Source organism: Pimephales promelas, chromosome 7, assembly GCF_988280905.1.
Source record: "Pimephales promelas chromosome 7, fPimPro1.hap1.1, whole genome shotgun sequence".
Taxonomy (NCBI): domain Eukaryota; kingdom Metazoa; phylum Chordata; class Actinopteri; order Cypriniformes; family Leuciscidae; genus Pimephales; species Pimephales promelas.
The window spans coordinates 35,099,189-35,116,038 of NC_142775.1; the positions used below are offsets into that span (position 1 = coordinate 35,099,189).

Consider the following 16,850-nt stretch of genomic DNA (forward strand, 5'->3'; position numbering starts at 1 on the left):
CATTTGTTTCTTTAATTTAATTATCTGTTCTCATCACATTTTAGTGAAGTCATGCTATACTTGCACCTATATTATGGCTAAGAAATATTATATTGTCTATTAAATAATTGAATACCCAGGAGATCATTTAAAATGAACATTCAGCTTCTTTATAATCAGTTCTCAAGCTCAGTGCACATTTGCAATTAAAGTGGACAAACATAATACAGGCCATTGCCTCCCACTGAGAATATTGTGTTCAATTAAACATGGCCTTTAAATATTAGTTTGTCAGGTTTGTATTGGGTTTGCTTGCAAAGCTTACTTTGGAGGCGGTTAAATAGACAAATATTTCACATTTAATCTGTGTATTTGCTAAAACTGCCTCGGTTTGTTTTTGAGTATTGGTTCTTTTAACATTGCGGCTTGAGGCTGTGTTCACACTTGGCATGTTTGATTCGATTAAAACTAACCCTGATGTTCCTCAAGCATACCTGTTTTTTCTCGCCATATTCGTGATGTTGGCCATCACAGTCTGGTACATGAATCAGAACTACATCTCCTCCCAGCAGATCTTTGTTTTTATGTGTGTGACTGAGGCATTCTTGTGACTGTTTTGACACATTTTATAAGCTCTTCACGAGTTCTCAGCTGGTCAAAATACCATCATATGTAATGTAGGCAACACACATATGAGTGCATTTAGCACAGCACACAGCCTTGTTTTGGATGTTCAGTAAGTTATACATAATAATAGCCAACTAATCATGTTGTGAACATCCCTGAGACTTTAAGTTTGATATCTTTAAGTTCAGTGTTAAAATGCCAATGTGAACGCTAGAGGACCAGGACTAAATTAGATCCTATACTACTCTTACTATGTTTGTGACGCATACACTGACTGGTCAAAAAGATGCTTAAGAGTCTATGATTGGATCATTATTGCAGTGATGATTATGTTTATAATATGTTATATGTTTGAAATAAACTTTTATTTCCATCAAGAGTGCATCAATTTTTGGTCAAAATCTTGACAATGCAAGAGTCCAGCACTCTGTAAAGTCTCCTCCAGAACATCCCAAAGACTTTCAATGAGTTTAAGGTCTGAACTCAGAGGTGCCAATATTCATGTGTGAAAATGATTCGTCATGCTCCTCCCAACCATTCTTTCACTCTTTGAGCATGATGAATCTTGACTGTCATCCTGGAATATGGCCATGATGTGTCTTCCTACATGGTTAAGAAATTAAAAGATACACACTCCATCATTTAGGGTTAGAAGAAATTTGAAGCCTATTTGAATGAATTTCGTATTAATTTGCCTATTTGAATCCAAAAAGCAAATCTCCTCAGAACTGTAAGGATGATAGACTCCTGCTTATGGAAGAGTTGTGAGCAATTCAAGTCAAATACTTTTCTTGCAATGCAAATATGAGAATGGACTTTTCCTAAATAACGTTCACACAGTATCTCCTCTTAACCCCAGGTCTGGCTCCCTTCATGCCTGTCAGTCTGTGATGAGAGGAACATTGACAGGGAAAATGACAAGTGGCTTCAAACTAGAGGATGCAGATCTGTAAATAGAGAACTATCATTTTTCGCGGTGTGCCGCAGGACAGACCCTCAGTGAGCGGGAGGAAACATGATCAAGGCAAACACAGACCCACCTGCGCTCTAAATGGGGTTCTGTGCTCTCCAATGGTGGCAGGGAGGTATGATAACAGCTTTGTCCTGATCACTATCGTTTCTACTCTACTCTGTAATGGCAGTACCACAGATGTGCTGTTTGTGCTGCGGTGGTACAGATAACAAATGGCTGCAGTCTGCTTGTTGGTGGTCCAGACCTTTCTTGAATTCCCTGGAAACATGCCACCATCCGCTGCCTGATTGTGGCAAAAAAAGTACCTACTTTAAATGACAAAGTTTGGCTAACAAAATGAAATGCATAACATAAAATTACATGGCTAAAAGGGTTCCTCATTAAACAGCTTAAATTTTTATCTTTTTCTGAGGTGAGTAAATTAACACACCTTTCTTTAATGGGTGAACTATTCCTTTAGAAAGCAAATATGCTATAGTCAAGCTTAAAGGGATAGTTCACCCAAAAATGCCCATGAAAATTAGCCCATGATTTACTCATCAAGTCTTCCTAGGTGTATGACATTCTTCTTTTAGACGAATACAATTGGAATTATATAAAAATTGTCCTGGCTCTTCTTTATAATGGGAGTGAATGGGTATATTTTATGGAAGTCCCATCAAAGCGCATCCATCCATGATAAAAGTGCCACGGTATTCGATAGGGCTAAAAAACGGGAGAAACCAGGGAAAACGGGAGTGTTGACAGGTAAGTTATTGTTAGAATACAGCTGGATTTTCGAGGTTAGCAAGCTGTATAGCTGGTAGACAATATCGACGCACTCCACTCCGTTTTGACCGCCTCATGTTTAGTTTCTTTTATGCCGCCTCAAGTTTGTGTCGGCTCTCTCGCGTGAAAACATTGTGTCACGTTTTGCAATGTTCAATTAGCTGACAATTAATTTAATTTTAATCGAGTAAATTCTCGTCGACAATTAATCGATAAGCTATTAACCGTTTGCATCCCTTTTTACTTTATAAAGTTTTAAATAAAGGATATTTTTCTTACACATCGCTCCACTTCAGAATGCCTTTATTAACCCCCTGGAGCACTTTTTTGATGGATAGATGAACTTTTATGGACTTCAAAACAGAAACGGCCACTCACTCCCATTATAAAGTTTGGAAGAGCAAGGACATTTTTTTAATATAACTCAGATTGAATTTTTGTCTGAAAGTAGAATGTCAAATGCACCTAGGATGTCTTGAGTGAAACGTACTCTGTTGCATTATTTTCTTGTTATCACTGTAAAGCTGCTTTGAAACAATCTTCTAAAAAGCGCTATATAAATAAAGGTGACTTTACTAAAGTCTCAGTAACATGTTGACTTGATTTTTCTTCAGTTGCTTTATACGGTCAGTGCGACAAATGTTTTGATGCAGCAGTGAGCTGAAAGTCTCACCTCAAAGGTTATTTTTCGAAATTGATGAACTTGTATCGCGCATATACCCAGAGTCCTCCGACTCTCTCCATGACATTTACATGTTTTCTTTGCTGAAGTCCCTTCTGGGCTCTGACTTGCACCTGTCTGACAGTGGCAGCAGCTTGTCAAGGTCACAGTTGAGCAGAACACAGAGGCCTAACCTATGTCCAAAAACTGTCTGCCCCTCCACCATTCATTATTCAGTAGCACAGCCATGCTTCAACAGCTCCACTAGAATGATTGCCCCGTCTCTTTAACTGGACTATTACAGTAATTTGAAAAACCACCGCAAGGAATTCCTGTTAGCTTTATTGAAATCTGTCGGCACAGCTACATCCTTGCAATCTCCGCTGTTAACCGCTAGCCTCTCTCCCTCTGCGGCAGTAAGTGGCTCTCCAGACCCGTATCGGATTTTTATTCTTGGTCATCAGTCATAAATCCAACATATTTACAATCTGCACAAAGGTCATTTATTTTTATTTATTAATTTAGCTTTTATTTAACCAGGATATTATCTCTTCTTCCAGCCCTGGTCAAGACAGCAGTTTGCAAAAGACATTTAAAAAGACAATTATGACACTGCTGTCATTTTTTTTGTTGTGTAATTTTGTTTTTATGAGAGGAAATATTAATCTAAACGTTATTCTCAGTGTGAGTGGCGTTTGGATGTTCGTCAACAGTATCGCTTATTTGTTTTCCCAAATTCTTCGCAGAACTTCTTTGTGACTCGCGAGTACATCGGGGCATTGAATCACATTCAGCATCTGTCTCGAGAACCAAAGACATGCGAGAAAGAGGAGATGGTCCTCACTGCAGAACACGAAATCCAGGGGGAGGAGTTGAATCCAGATCCAACTCCTCCAACATTACATATACCAACTAGCGCTTTTCCATTACCAGTACCAGCTCGACTTGACTCGGCTTTTCGCTCCGTTTTCTATTGCAGACAGTACCGCCACTAATAGTACCCGTCGTCATAGCGACGCCTTTCGTTCCTCGGTACCCTATCAAGCTCTCGCTGGATCCTCTCTTCGGCCACCAAACAAAGGAAAGTCTGCGTCTCCTCGTTTGACCAAGGCGTATTTTTCCGAGTTGCATTGATAATAGTAGTAAGTTTAGTAACTATCTCTGGCCAAACTATTTAAAAATGGGTGGGATATTCTGGATACTCCATCTGGCGCGTGCAATGATGACGCAGCGAATGGTGACGATTCTCTCTGACCAATCAGCAGTCGGCTGATTGTTTTCACATCACATTTTAGTACCGGCTCAGCTTGCCTTAGCTTGCTCAGAACCTCGCCGGAGGTGATACATAAAAAGTACCCGAAAGCAGGAACAGGTACAGCTTTTATACAGTGGAAAACCAAACAAAGGCGATCTGAGTCGAGTCAAGCTGGTACTGTGTTGTGGAAAAGCGCCATAAACCTACCCATCTCTAACCCCACCCCTAATCCTACCCATCTCTGCCCCTGATCCCTAACCCTACCCATCTCCGCCCCTGATCTCTAACCCCACCCCTAATCCTACCCATCTCATCCCCCTTATCCCTAACCCCACCCCTAATCCTACCCATTTCCACCCCTTAGATCTGGATCCAACTCCACCCCCTGGATCTCGTGTACTGCAATAAGGTGCCACTGGGTACGAGCAATAAGTTGCTAGCTGCTGTTCATTTAATGGCCCAACGGTGTAGCTAATAACAACGTTTTCTGAATTACAAAAAGGCCCTTTTAAAATAGGCCTAATACATTACATAAATGCATATTTCTATTGAAATTCAAATATAAAAACGTTCTATACATGGTATATCAATCATTGGTCATTAAAATCTAAAATAAATGAATGGCAATTCATAGAGAAGAAGAAGCAAAACTACACTTACAGCACCACCATAATGTCTTAATACTGTTTACAGCCCTCTCTAAGCATTGGATGCAATGCAGGAAGGCAGTTAGAGTCAAGTTTTATACTATATTTCCTGGGTCACGGCTGAATGACCCATGAAAAGAGGGGCTGAGAGGGAACACCAGCTGGGTCTACCATCTGTCGTTGCGCAATGCAACGGACGGGCTGGGCAGATGCCACCAGTGAGCTGGATAGAAACCAAGCACAACAAACCAATACGAAACAAAAACAAGCTGGATTCTGGAAGTGGTGGCATGTATGGGGCTCAAACTGGGAAGAATAGTGAAATTACAGCAATTAGATGTGAAAACAGGAAGGATATTGCAATTACAGAGGTGATGGTGATCTAAAAGACAATTAACGGTATGAGGAACTCATATGTGGCAAGGACGTATAGGGCTGAAGTTGGGTTTACCATCAGTTTTTACCAGCATGAAATGAGATTTTAGAGCAAATCGTTTTAATGAGATCAAGTAGACCAGGTGCTGGTCTTATGCAAGCCTCTGGGGTTTTCTAAAATGGTGGGCAAACTATCAAACCATTGAAGTAATGAATACTGACTGGCCGTTCGGTGCCAACTCTCCCCTGTCATGGATAAAACAGTGAAGCAATTAGAACAGCAAGTGCACTCCCTTAATTCTTCTTTTTTAATTACTGAACTCTGTTCATCCTCGGGGACTGTGAGGCCTTTTTGCGCATCAAAAAAAAACAAAAAAAAAAACGGCTGCTCTCCTGTGCTCCTGTCTTCAGTTTGTTAGTAAAGAATGCCTATGCTGTTTTGGTCTCCTAATCCTCCTTCAGGCGTGTTCAGTTCATTTAGTCGGTGTGAAAATGTGCACCAACGAGTGAACTTGAAAGGGGCAGTGTTGGGGACTAAGCAAATAACTTGCAACACTGTAACTTAAATATCTATCGACGGCCAAAAAAACTTCAAACCTCAAGCAAGGCCTATTCTTTCTGTTATTTCCTAGAATGTGTTTGATTCATTTTGGCGAGTCAGTTTGTTTGAACGGCTCATTTCAACGAACTCCAAACCGATTCATCAAATTGATATGAATAACTCAATTAAAGGAGTAGTTCACTTTTCAAAAAACTTTTGCTGATAATGTACTCACCCCCGTCATCCAAGATGTCCGTGTCTTTCTTTCTTCAGACGAAAAAAAATTAAGGTTTTTGATGAAAACATTCCAGCATTTTTCTCTATAATGGATTTCAGTGGGAACCAAACGGTTCAAGGAGCATTTGAGCTTATAAAACTTAAACTTCGTTTCGCTTGATAAGACCCTTATTCATCGTCTGGAATCGTTTAAAGCCCTTTGAACAGTTTGCAGTTTGCACTGAAACTGTCTTTTGGACCTTGAACCGTTTGGTTCCCACTGAAGTCCATATGGCGAAAAATGCTGGAAAGTTTTCATCAAAAACCTTAATTTATTTTTGACTGAAGAAAGAATGACATGGACATCTTGGATGACATGGGGGTGAGTAAATTATCAGCAAAAGTTTTTTTCAAATGTGAACCTTTAATTTCCCGTTGCTCATTGCACAGCATTTTTGTTGTGAAGTGAGCACCATATTATGGTAAAGCCACCGTACATCACAAGTTTTCTTCTGATTCTTTACCTAAACACAGTTAGTATCATGCATCACTACATTTATAATGCAAAAATAAACTGTTCTTTGGACCCAAAAGTGAAAAGATCTGAAGAGGGAGGGGTGGAATCGAAGGAACAGCTTCTTTAATTGCTCAACGTTCATGCCATAATGCAGGCTATTTTGCTTTAAGGAATGGGATGTAATAGCACCCCTGGTCCCAGGCAGAGGGAGCTCAGCTGCATTACGGAATATGCCTCTTAAACCCCTACCAGCCTGTTTAATGAGATTCATATAGGATGAATGTGTCAAAGTCACACTCACAGCTTTCGAAAACTATGGTCTCTGCACACACCCTCCCGTGAGCCACACCATCACACTCTCTAAATATACTTGAATATCATCTACTATAATGTGCTAATGCAATTTCCACTTCTTGGTGTGAAAATTCTATTTCGAGTCATTCTGAAGATCACCTGCTATGGGCAGTTTTTGAGCATTTACTGGGAAAACACTGTCGGTAGCATAATTTAAAAACTGGTTTAAAGTCGGCTAAATTAAGAAGTGGTAATGGAAACTCCTTTGCATTATAATTACTAGAATTTTTTTTTTTTTTTTTTTTTTTAAAGAAATAAAAAAACAAAAGCTAAGTTATTCGTCTGATTCCTGAAATGGTCTGGTCTTTTCTGACGGGGAAAAGAATTGTATTAATTAATTAATTTTTGCAGGTTTCATCTTTAATTAAAAAGTGGCTTGGATATTTTCTCATGACATTTACTTATGCTGAAATCCTACTAGATTGGAGCTTAACTACCTCTGAATCACAAATTACAGGACTAAAGGAGCAGGAACCCATGTAACACATGTAATCACAGACAAATGAACAATGGCTGTAATTATTGCAATTAACAAACCTAGACTGACTCCATGGGTGAGTGATTAAATAACAACAACAGCTGTTCCAAACAAACAAACAAGGAAATATTTAATGTCAGACACTCTTCATCACGAGCCAAAGGGTAAACAAAGTTGGTTTACAAGATATAGACTGCCATGCGTTCTTTTAGAAGAATTAATCAGTAGGAACTAAATAAGCTCATGATACTCATGTTCTGTCTGTCCAGTGGTTATAAATAGAGTCAGGATGTCTCTGTCTGGATGTTATTTTGCTGTAACTGTTTGAGAACATGTTGTGTAACAACAGATTTGGCATTTGCAAAGCAAGAAGCACTTAAAACCTCACTCTACTTCTCTCAAAATCTCTCAAAAATAACACCACACGGGGCTTTCAAAGGGGTGCATCAGAAGATAGAACGAAAAGTGTGTTTATCAGAAGATGCCACAGATAAAAGCCATAAAGCAATGAACTGATGGATGTAATGGAGAGATGCTAGCCTACATATTGAATAATTGATGCGCTTGCTATTTTTACAAGACAAGGTAAAGAACATAACGTCAAGAAGAGATTGAAAGTGGTTGGTGTATAAAAACAAGCAGGCCTCTAAAGTGCTTCGAGGTGGGAAACCAATTGGAACCTTTATTTTTAAGAGTGTACACTCTTAGAAAAAAAAAAGGTTCACTGGGGTTCTATATTTGAAATATCGGGTTCTTTACTTTTATGCTAAAAAGGTTCTATAATGACAAGAAAGAACCCTTTTGGCACAAAGGTTCTTTATAGGCTATTATTCATTCATATATTACATTATTCTGCAAAACTTTGTAATTGTAATTACATTTTTGTTTATTAAACTGTTAGTATCACATTTTAATCATGCTGATTTTTGGAGGAGAAAAACTGAAATGGCACTCTCCGTGTGATATTGATTAACTACATAAAATGATATAAATATATACATTTTCTAACCCCCATATCTTGAATTTTGTGATCATTCACATGCATTCATAAATACATGATTGTTTGTCAAATACAACTGTTTGTCAATATTATGAAATATTTAATGTGGAAAGGACAAAACAAATGATAATGAATGAACCCAGAAGAACCCTTTTCCTGATTACAAAGAACCCTAAAGGGTTCCTATTATTGAACCCTTAAAAAGGGTTCTGTATAGAACCTTTTAGGGGTTCCAAATAAGCACTGATAGAACCTTTTAAGGTTCTATATAGAACCTTTTCTTCTGGGGAATTTTCTCTCGAGGTGGGAAGGAATTGCATCCTCAAAAAAAAAAAAAAAAAAAGAAAATCGGATGAGTAAGAAATTGGCAGTACAAAACTAAACCAAAACAAATATTACTGAATATTAAATTACATATATTTCTAACAAAGTGGAAAATTATGAGTGGGAAACTATTTTCTTTAAGCCCAGACTTTCTTAATACTGGGTCCCTAAAGGGACATGGTGAAGAAAAAAAAAGATGAGATGGAAAAATATTTGGCAATGCTTTTGCGTTCCCTTGAGAAATTTTGTGTTTACGTTAATGCGAGAAACTTTGCGTTCACTCTAAAAAAAAAATAAAAAAATGAGGGAATTTTTTTGCGAGGGAATTCAAAAGCTAGACTGAGAGCAAACACTACGCTTCTCAGGGGAACGCAAACCTTTTGCAAGTAAATGAAAAGTTGCTCGGTAGAACGCGAAACATTTGTGAGAGAACGCAAAAACAGTGACTTTTTTTTATTTTCCCTCCAATTTTTTGCACCACCATGTCCCCTTAGGGGCTCTGAAAACATAGTTCTAAAGTACATTTGCAAACAACTTCGCAAAAGTTATTTGACTTGAGAGCTCTCGAGCTAATGGTTAGAAGCTTGTTTGCATGACGTGGACTTGATAAATCCTTATCTTGACACCCAAATAAGCAAGCTGGCATTCAGGACAATCTATACCTTTTATGTAGAATACATTAGAAATGTAATTTACGTCTTTTAGTTTTATCGTTGATGAAGAATATCATGCATGACCAAACTACATTTTCCATAATTCTCTGTGGCAGGACAAGAATGAAAACACATCCAGCAACAATAACACACCCATTATGCATGCTTTGTTCATCATGTATTGTTTTTGTCAATACAAAAGACAGCGAAATGTGAAATTGTCCAGAGTCCCAGGAGGACTTAGCATAATTAAAGTAAACAACTCATCCACTTGAAATGAACTTGAACCAGATTTTAGTGTCTACTCGGCTAGGTTAAATTAAACACATCATTATATTTGCTGTGTTTACTGAAGATTTGTTGACTAACTCAGTTAAATAAGATACACAATATAAGCTAGGTAAAATATTTAAAATCCTAAATAAAACTGTAGGCAACTTGTTTTTGGCTTTTTTTGTTTGTTTGTTTGGGGGTGGGTACTTTATAGTGCACAGACCTCAAAATGGGTCAAGTGGAGATAAAATGATGAAGATAAGAAGATAAAATTATCAATTTCATGTACTTTTAAGCCCCAAAAAATATATAAACACCAAATTGTAACAATGAAATAAATCCAAACCCAAAAACGGGATTTTGCCTCCTCATTTCCAAAGATCAGCACAGGCTAACAGTTTATCAAAGTCATCTTTCCTATACGAATGGGATTAGGGCATCTGTCTGCTCTTTTAGTGGACTCAGATTAGCCCCTCCCCTTTGACATCCTCTTCTATTTTCATTTTCCCCTTGTGGATTTGTAGAAAACGGTTTAATAAACTAGTGAATTAGATTTTCTTTGTACTCATCCTTTGCCCTTTTCATTCTCGCTGGAACATGCAAGTCTAGACAAAAGCCAGTGAATTTCTGAGAGATAGCATTGAACCCTACCCGAGTGACACTGCGGTCACAGCCCTCTGGAATTAAACCAGCAGATCAATTCATATCCTGTCCACGAGTAATTACAGATTGTGACACACAGAATATCCATCCCACAGAAGCCATCCAGCAACAACATGGCTGGAATTTGTAGGCTTTTCCTCAACAGGCCAAAAGAAATGTTCATACACTCTAAAAAATGCTGGGTTGTTTCAATCCAAATTTGGATCAAATATGGACAAACCCAACTGTTGGGTTAAAAAATGCAATAAAAAAATGTACACTTGGAAGTGAAAGTTGGTTAAAAATTGAAATTACATTTTTAACTCAACATTTGGGTTTGTCCAAATTTGGGTTCGAACAACCCAGCATTATTTAATGTGTATGAAAAAAAAAAGGCTGCAGAAGCAAAATGATATTTATCATGTGGATATTGACCAAATGCTGAGGCTGGTTTGAATAATCCTATAAGAGTGAGATATGCTTGAATACATTGCCAAATTGCCTTTTTAGATTAACTATGGGCAATATGTCCAGGAATGCTGATAATGATTTATGCTTGTGTTGTGTGAAAATCAGCAGAGTATTAAACAATGACAGATACTAAGGGGGGAATGAGAATTTAGCCATCATGTTGATATGCATGGGCTTGTTAATGTAACAAGACAGTCTAAACAACAATTACTTTTTTGCAGAGTGCTACAAGCATTTATACCTCTCATGGAAAACTTCCACCCGATTCACAACAGGTGTGTCTGCACATTTTTTCTCTTGTTAATGAATCCAGTTTATGCTAAATGAGGGAATATGAGTCTGTCATTATAATTACCATAAGATACGCCCAAACTGTCTCCATATAAGGGCCTCTGTAACAATTTCTCTTGTACGGTCATTAATCACAATTTAAAAGTATCCTTGTGCTCTTATAAAGATTTAGATTTCAGATGAAAGTGATATTTGTCAAAACCAGTTAAACCAAACACATACACAGGCTTAGACTATGGCCACACATGATCAGTTGCATTTAAATGCCTAAACTATCATATATCAAGCTATTAAAAAATGTTTTTTTTTCATATTATTTTAGTAATATTTTGATGAATATTATTTATAATATTATAGTTAGAGTATTGATTTCTGCGTAAAACATATTAAAAAACATGAATGACTATCGGTTGCATTCGCATTATAACATGAGCTTCAAAGATACACTCACCTAAAGGATTATTAGGAACACCATACTAATACTGTGTTTGACCCCATTTCGCCTCCAGAACTGCCAGCCCGATCTCATGAAAGTTCGTGTCTATGGCACGAATGTCATTTCTCGTGGCATTTATACGCCAAAAACAGTTTTTGCGTGTATTTGGCACGCGATTTTCGCGTACATATGATACGCACTTTTTTGCGTATAATACGCACGAACTCCCCACCCCCCTCCCCCCTAAACCTAACCCAGGGTTTTTTAGTGCGTACCATATACACGAAAAAAACACTTTTGGCGTATAAATGCCACGAGAAATGACACTCGTGGTATAGATACGCATCTTCATGAGACTGTGTTGGAACTGCCTTAATTCTACGTGGCATTGATTCAACAAGGCGCTGAAAGCATTCTTTAGAAATGTTGGCCCATATTGATAGGATAGCATCTTGCAGTTGATGGAGATTTGGGGGACACACATCCAGGGCACGAAGCTCCCGTTCCACCACATCCCAAAGATGCTCTATTGGGTTGAGATCTGGTGACTGTGGGGGCCATTTTAATACAGTGAACTCATTGTCATGTTCAAGAAACCATTTGAAATGATTCAAGCTTTGTAACATGGTGCATTATCCTGCTGGAAGTAGCCATCAGAGGATGGGTACATGGTAGCCATAAAGGTCAGAAACAATGCTCAGGTAGGCTGTGGCATTTAAACGATGCCCAATTGGCACTAAGGGGCCTAAAGTGTGCCAAGAGAACATTGCCCACACCATTACACCACCACCACCAGCCTGCACAGTGGTAACAAGGCATGATGGATCCATGTTCTCATTCTGTTTACGCCAAATTCTGACTCTACCATCTGAATGTCTCAACAGAAATCAAGGCATCATTTTTCCAGTCTTCGACTGTCCAATTTTGGTGAGCTCTTGCAAATTGTAGCCTCTTTTTCCTATTTGTAGTGGAGATGAGTGGTACCCAGTGGGGTCTTCTGCTGTTGCAGCCCATCCGCCTCAAGGTTGTGTGTGTTGTGGCTTCACAAATGCTTTGCTGCATACCTCGGTTGTAACGAGTGGTTATTTATTTCAGTCAAAGTTGCTCTTCTATCAGCTTGAATCAGTCCCCCATTCTCCTCTGACCTCTAGCATCAACAAGGCATTTTCACCCACAGGACTGCCGCATACTGGATGTTTTTCCCTTTTCACACCGTTCTTTGTAAACCCTAGAAATGGTTGTTCGTGAAATTCCCAGTAACTGAGCAGATTGTGAAATACTCAGACCGGCCCGTCTGGCACCGACAACCATGCCACGCTCAAAATTGCTTAAATCACCTTTCTTTCCCATTCTGACATTCAGTTTGGAGTTCAGGAGATTGTCTTGACCAGGACCACACCCCTAAATGCATTGAAGCAACTGCCATGTGATTGGTTGATAATGATTAGAGAATTGCATTAATGAAAAATTGAACAGGTGTTCCTAATAATCCTTTAGGTCTTTATTTCCCTCTGGAAATTAGTTGAAACCAATATATTTTATAAGGTTTAACACTTTATTACTGAGCTGTGTTACAAACACACAAAGCTACAGTTAAAAGGAAACCAGAGGATAGTCGCTCCGAGGGGGACATTATCTCCAAATACACTGGAGAGAGATGGTTAACAAATACAAGGCATAGCCAAAAAAGGAAAGCACTGGCATTTGGTGTTGTGCTTGTGCAGCATTACTGCCATTAGCGTGTGGCTGGCACAGGAGAATTACCTCTGCCTCCCACGTCTGGCAGTGTGGGTGGCTGAGAGTCACGCTCAAGGATCCTTATGGCATTTTCATCTCTCTCTGCTCTCCTTCGGTTTAGTCACTTTCATTGTGCTACTCTCTTATTGAGACAAACAGAAACACCCCGACAGAGATCACAATCACAGCTCGCTGCTGGAGGAATACTAATGTCCTGTGATAAAAAGAGGCTCAACACCTGAGGACATGTGATCTGAATAGCAAAAATCAGTTTTTACTTTTTTCGAAGACTGTTCGTTTTCAATATTCTGTTTTGCCACCTTCATAATGTTATTATTTCAAAATGTATTTTTTTGTGTGTGTCAGTAATTTATGTTCTGTTAAATTATGTTTTGTAACTTAAGGTTTTAATAATTGAATAATTTAATAAGCAACTATTTTCTATAAATAAAATTAAAAAGTGAATGACCCCACAAATGCTAAGTTGTTATGCTAGTTGGCTGACTTGACCGGATTTTACAGTGGAAGTAATATTATTGTAAGTAACATCAGCTGCGATTTGTATATGCATTATGCATTATTATTTGATCTGATTTCTACAGAGCCCCTAAAGGGACATTGGTGGTAAAAAAATAAGTTAGATGGGAGGAAATATCCTCCCATTTCAGTGCATTTGCGTTCTGACAACACTTTTGCTTTCCCCTGTGAAACTTTGTGTTTTCTTGCAAAACTTTTGCATTCCCCAGAGGAACTTTGCATTATATGGTGTGAGGAAAAACTAGCCTATATTTCAGTGCTTTTGCAAAAGTTTCTTGGAGGAATGCAATCGCCTCGTGAGAGAACCGTTTCCTTGGAACGCAAATTTTTTTCTCCAATCTCATATATTTTGTTCCACCTCCATGTCCCCTTAGGTATATTCCGTAATACGCCTTATTCATGGCAGCGCCATCTTTGATTTTTAATGAGAATGAAAGCGAGGCTGTGAGGGATAGTCATGCATCTCTTCAATGGGCTGTATTGTTATTTAATGTGTTTTCGTTTAGTTCTGCTCATGAAACACTGGAAAAATATCTTTCCAAGAAATTTCAATTGACAAAAAACTCCCGACAATATAAGCTGTGGAAAATTGTAAGTAATCTAGCTTCACTTTCATACCTGTCATGGCGCTGCTCTGAATAAGGTCTATAACACAAATATTATTTAAAAAAATCCCACAAGGAACATGCAGGAATAATAATAATAAAACAAAACCACATAAACTAAAGACAACACAGAACCAAGGAACTGATGAAAACTAAGGACTTAAATAAAAAGGAACGCTAATCAACAGAACCAGAAACAGGTGCGCAACTCATTACCAACCATTGAAACTAAGGCCATGTTTACACAAAGCCGGGTATTTAGCAAAACGAATATTTTCCCCCTCTCCGTTTTCAAAAATAGCATCGTTTACACACCCGCATAAATACGCCGTCGAGCGCCATCATAACTATGCCAAACCTATTGGCGGCAGTGTAGGGGTTAAGGATAAAGCCATTCAAGCCAATCAGAAACGACAAGAGAGAACCTAAAAGGCCGTTTCTCCCAGTTCACACGACAACACATAACCGGCGTTTTCAGAAATCTCCACTTTGGCCGGAGTTTTTAGAAATAATCGTTTTCAGTGATAAAAACTGTTTTCGTGTAAATGAGAGGGAAAAACGCAGAGAAATATCTGCGTTTTCCCATCGTGTAAACAGGGCCTAAGGAAACACAGGTAAACAGGAGCGGAACAAAACTAAACTGAGGGGTCGACATAATTTTCCACTAAAAACGTAAAACTTTATCACTTACACGACAACAGTGTTTTCTGAAAACGCAAACTTTTGAAAACTGGTTTCAAAGTGCACGTTTTTGAAAACATTACAGTTACAGTCGCCGTTTAAACTACAAAAATGTGTTCAGTCTAATAGGCGCGTAAGTGACATCGGCAGCTACTGGCCTGACTGCAAAATACAGACGTTTTTAGTAATTTCCGTGAACAGGGATCGTTCTGACAATGTTGTCATCTGTATGCGGAAAATGCAAAAGAAAAACTTTTCCATTTTTAGTGCATCATTGTCATGCAAACATGCCCTAAAAACACGAAGAAACTAACATACTCGCGAAAATGGAATGACATTTAGGCTACTTGACAAAAAGGAAGCATACTGTTTGAAACATTTATTTCATCTACATATTTCATCAAGTTTTTTCATTCTGAAAATCGCATTAAAATGCCTTTACAGTCTCGACACCGTATAGCTACACGAGTGCAACATAGTGTGAGGGCTCTACTCTATCACACACATCCTGAGAGGCATCTGTCGTCACTTGCCTCAATCTGTCCTTTGGCGTAGCGAGGGCAATGCAGGACGTCTGGCTCCGTGAGCTGTAGAGAAGCCGAGCTGTGGACACTAGCATGCCAGAACCTCCAAGTGGGTTCCGCCTCCGTCCCATTCACAGCCTAATTATGACTACAAGATGAGCAGATACTGTAGGCTACTCGTTAGCTTTCAATGGCATTGCCAGCAACATTTCTTATACATTACACCAGCACTGGCTCACATACTGCCAGATGTTCATCTGTGCAGTTAGCAACAAGGCTGGCCATGATGCAGAGTTGAATCAAAAGATGATGTACTGGAGGGCAAAAAGAGTTTGCCTCAGTTGGGTTAGGAACAAAAGATTGACATTGAAATATCAAAGATAACACTGTTTGCTAAAAAAAGGTTCTTTAAAGTGCAAAAAGGGAAGTGCAAGGGAGATAGAGTAGCTTCTCTTTTAGGAACCTTAATATATTTCAGCCCGGTCCCATCCCAAGGCATTGAAATTGCGTCTACATCCGACGCACATGGCACTCTTTAGCGTCAATATGAAACGCAGATATATATGGGCCAGAAGGTGCCTCCTAGTGGTCTAACCCTAAAACTACCCTAGACCTAAACCTACCCATAAGCGAAGCATGTTATAGCTATTGTTGCGAAAGCGTGCCATGTGCGTCGGATTTCGACGCAATTTCAAAAGTGTCACCTATATGATGAGAATGCATTGTATATTTAAAAGTGAACTTGATAAGATGTGTTTGGAGGGTTGGTATTTGGGAAAAGAGGTCTAATTCTGTTATAAAACGTCACTTATAGCACATTAGATTTGAGTGTGTACGAGAAGCGGATCCTAAACCAACAATTAAGGAGCAGTTTTATCTCTCAGTAGCAATCAGAAGCAGCAGGCAGTGAGGTAATTTACCTAGCGCAAGCATATTGATAGTGCCACAAGATTGCTCTAGTCTAGGACTTCATTCAGAAACAATTTAAAGCAGGACACTGTGAATTAGCCTGAGGTAATTAGGACAAATTAGGCCAAGGTGCAATGACATACTGATTTGCACATTTCACCTACTCCCATTAAGTCTGCATAGCTCAACTTCAGCAGGACAAAAGGTTGCGAAGGACAAGAAAAGTCCATTGAGAGCATACGGTGGCTTTTATTTCCTCAAAATGTTTGTTTCGTGAACTTAGCATGATTCTTCACATTCAGAGCACTATTTTATGACACAAGAAGCTGTTTCCTATATATGTAGAAAGTTCAAAATCACTTTAGAAGGAAGCTGC

General features: G+C 38.8%; 1 long non-coding RNA gene across 1 annotated transcript in view; it reads left to right on the top strand.

The window, feature by feature from the left end:
• Positions 1 to 1,450: 1,450 nt before the first annotated feature.
• Positions 1,451 to 16,850, top strand: part of LOC148978385 (uncharacterized) — a 29,661-nt gene continuing 14,261 nt past the window's right edge. The window contains exon 1 of the long non-coding RNA XR_016169412.1: positions 1,451 to 1,691. This is a non-coding gene — a long non-coding RNA (uncharacterized LOC148978385). The remainder of the gene's footprint in view (positions 1,692 to 16,850) is intronic.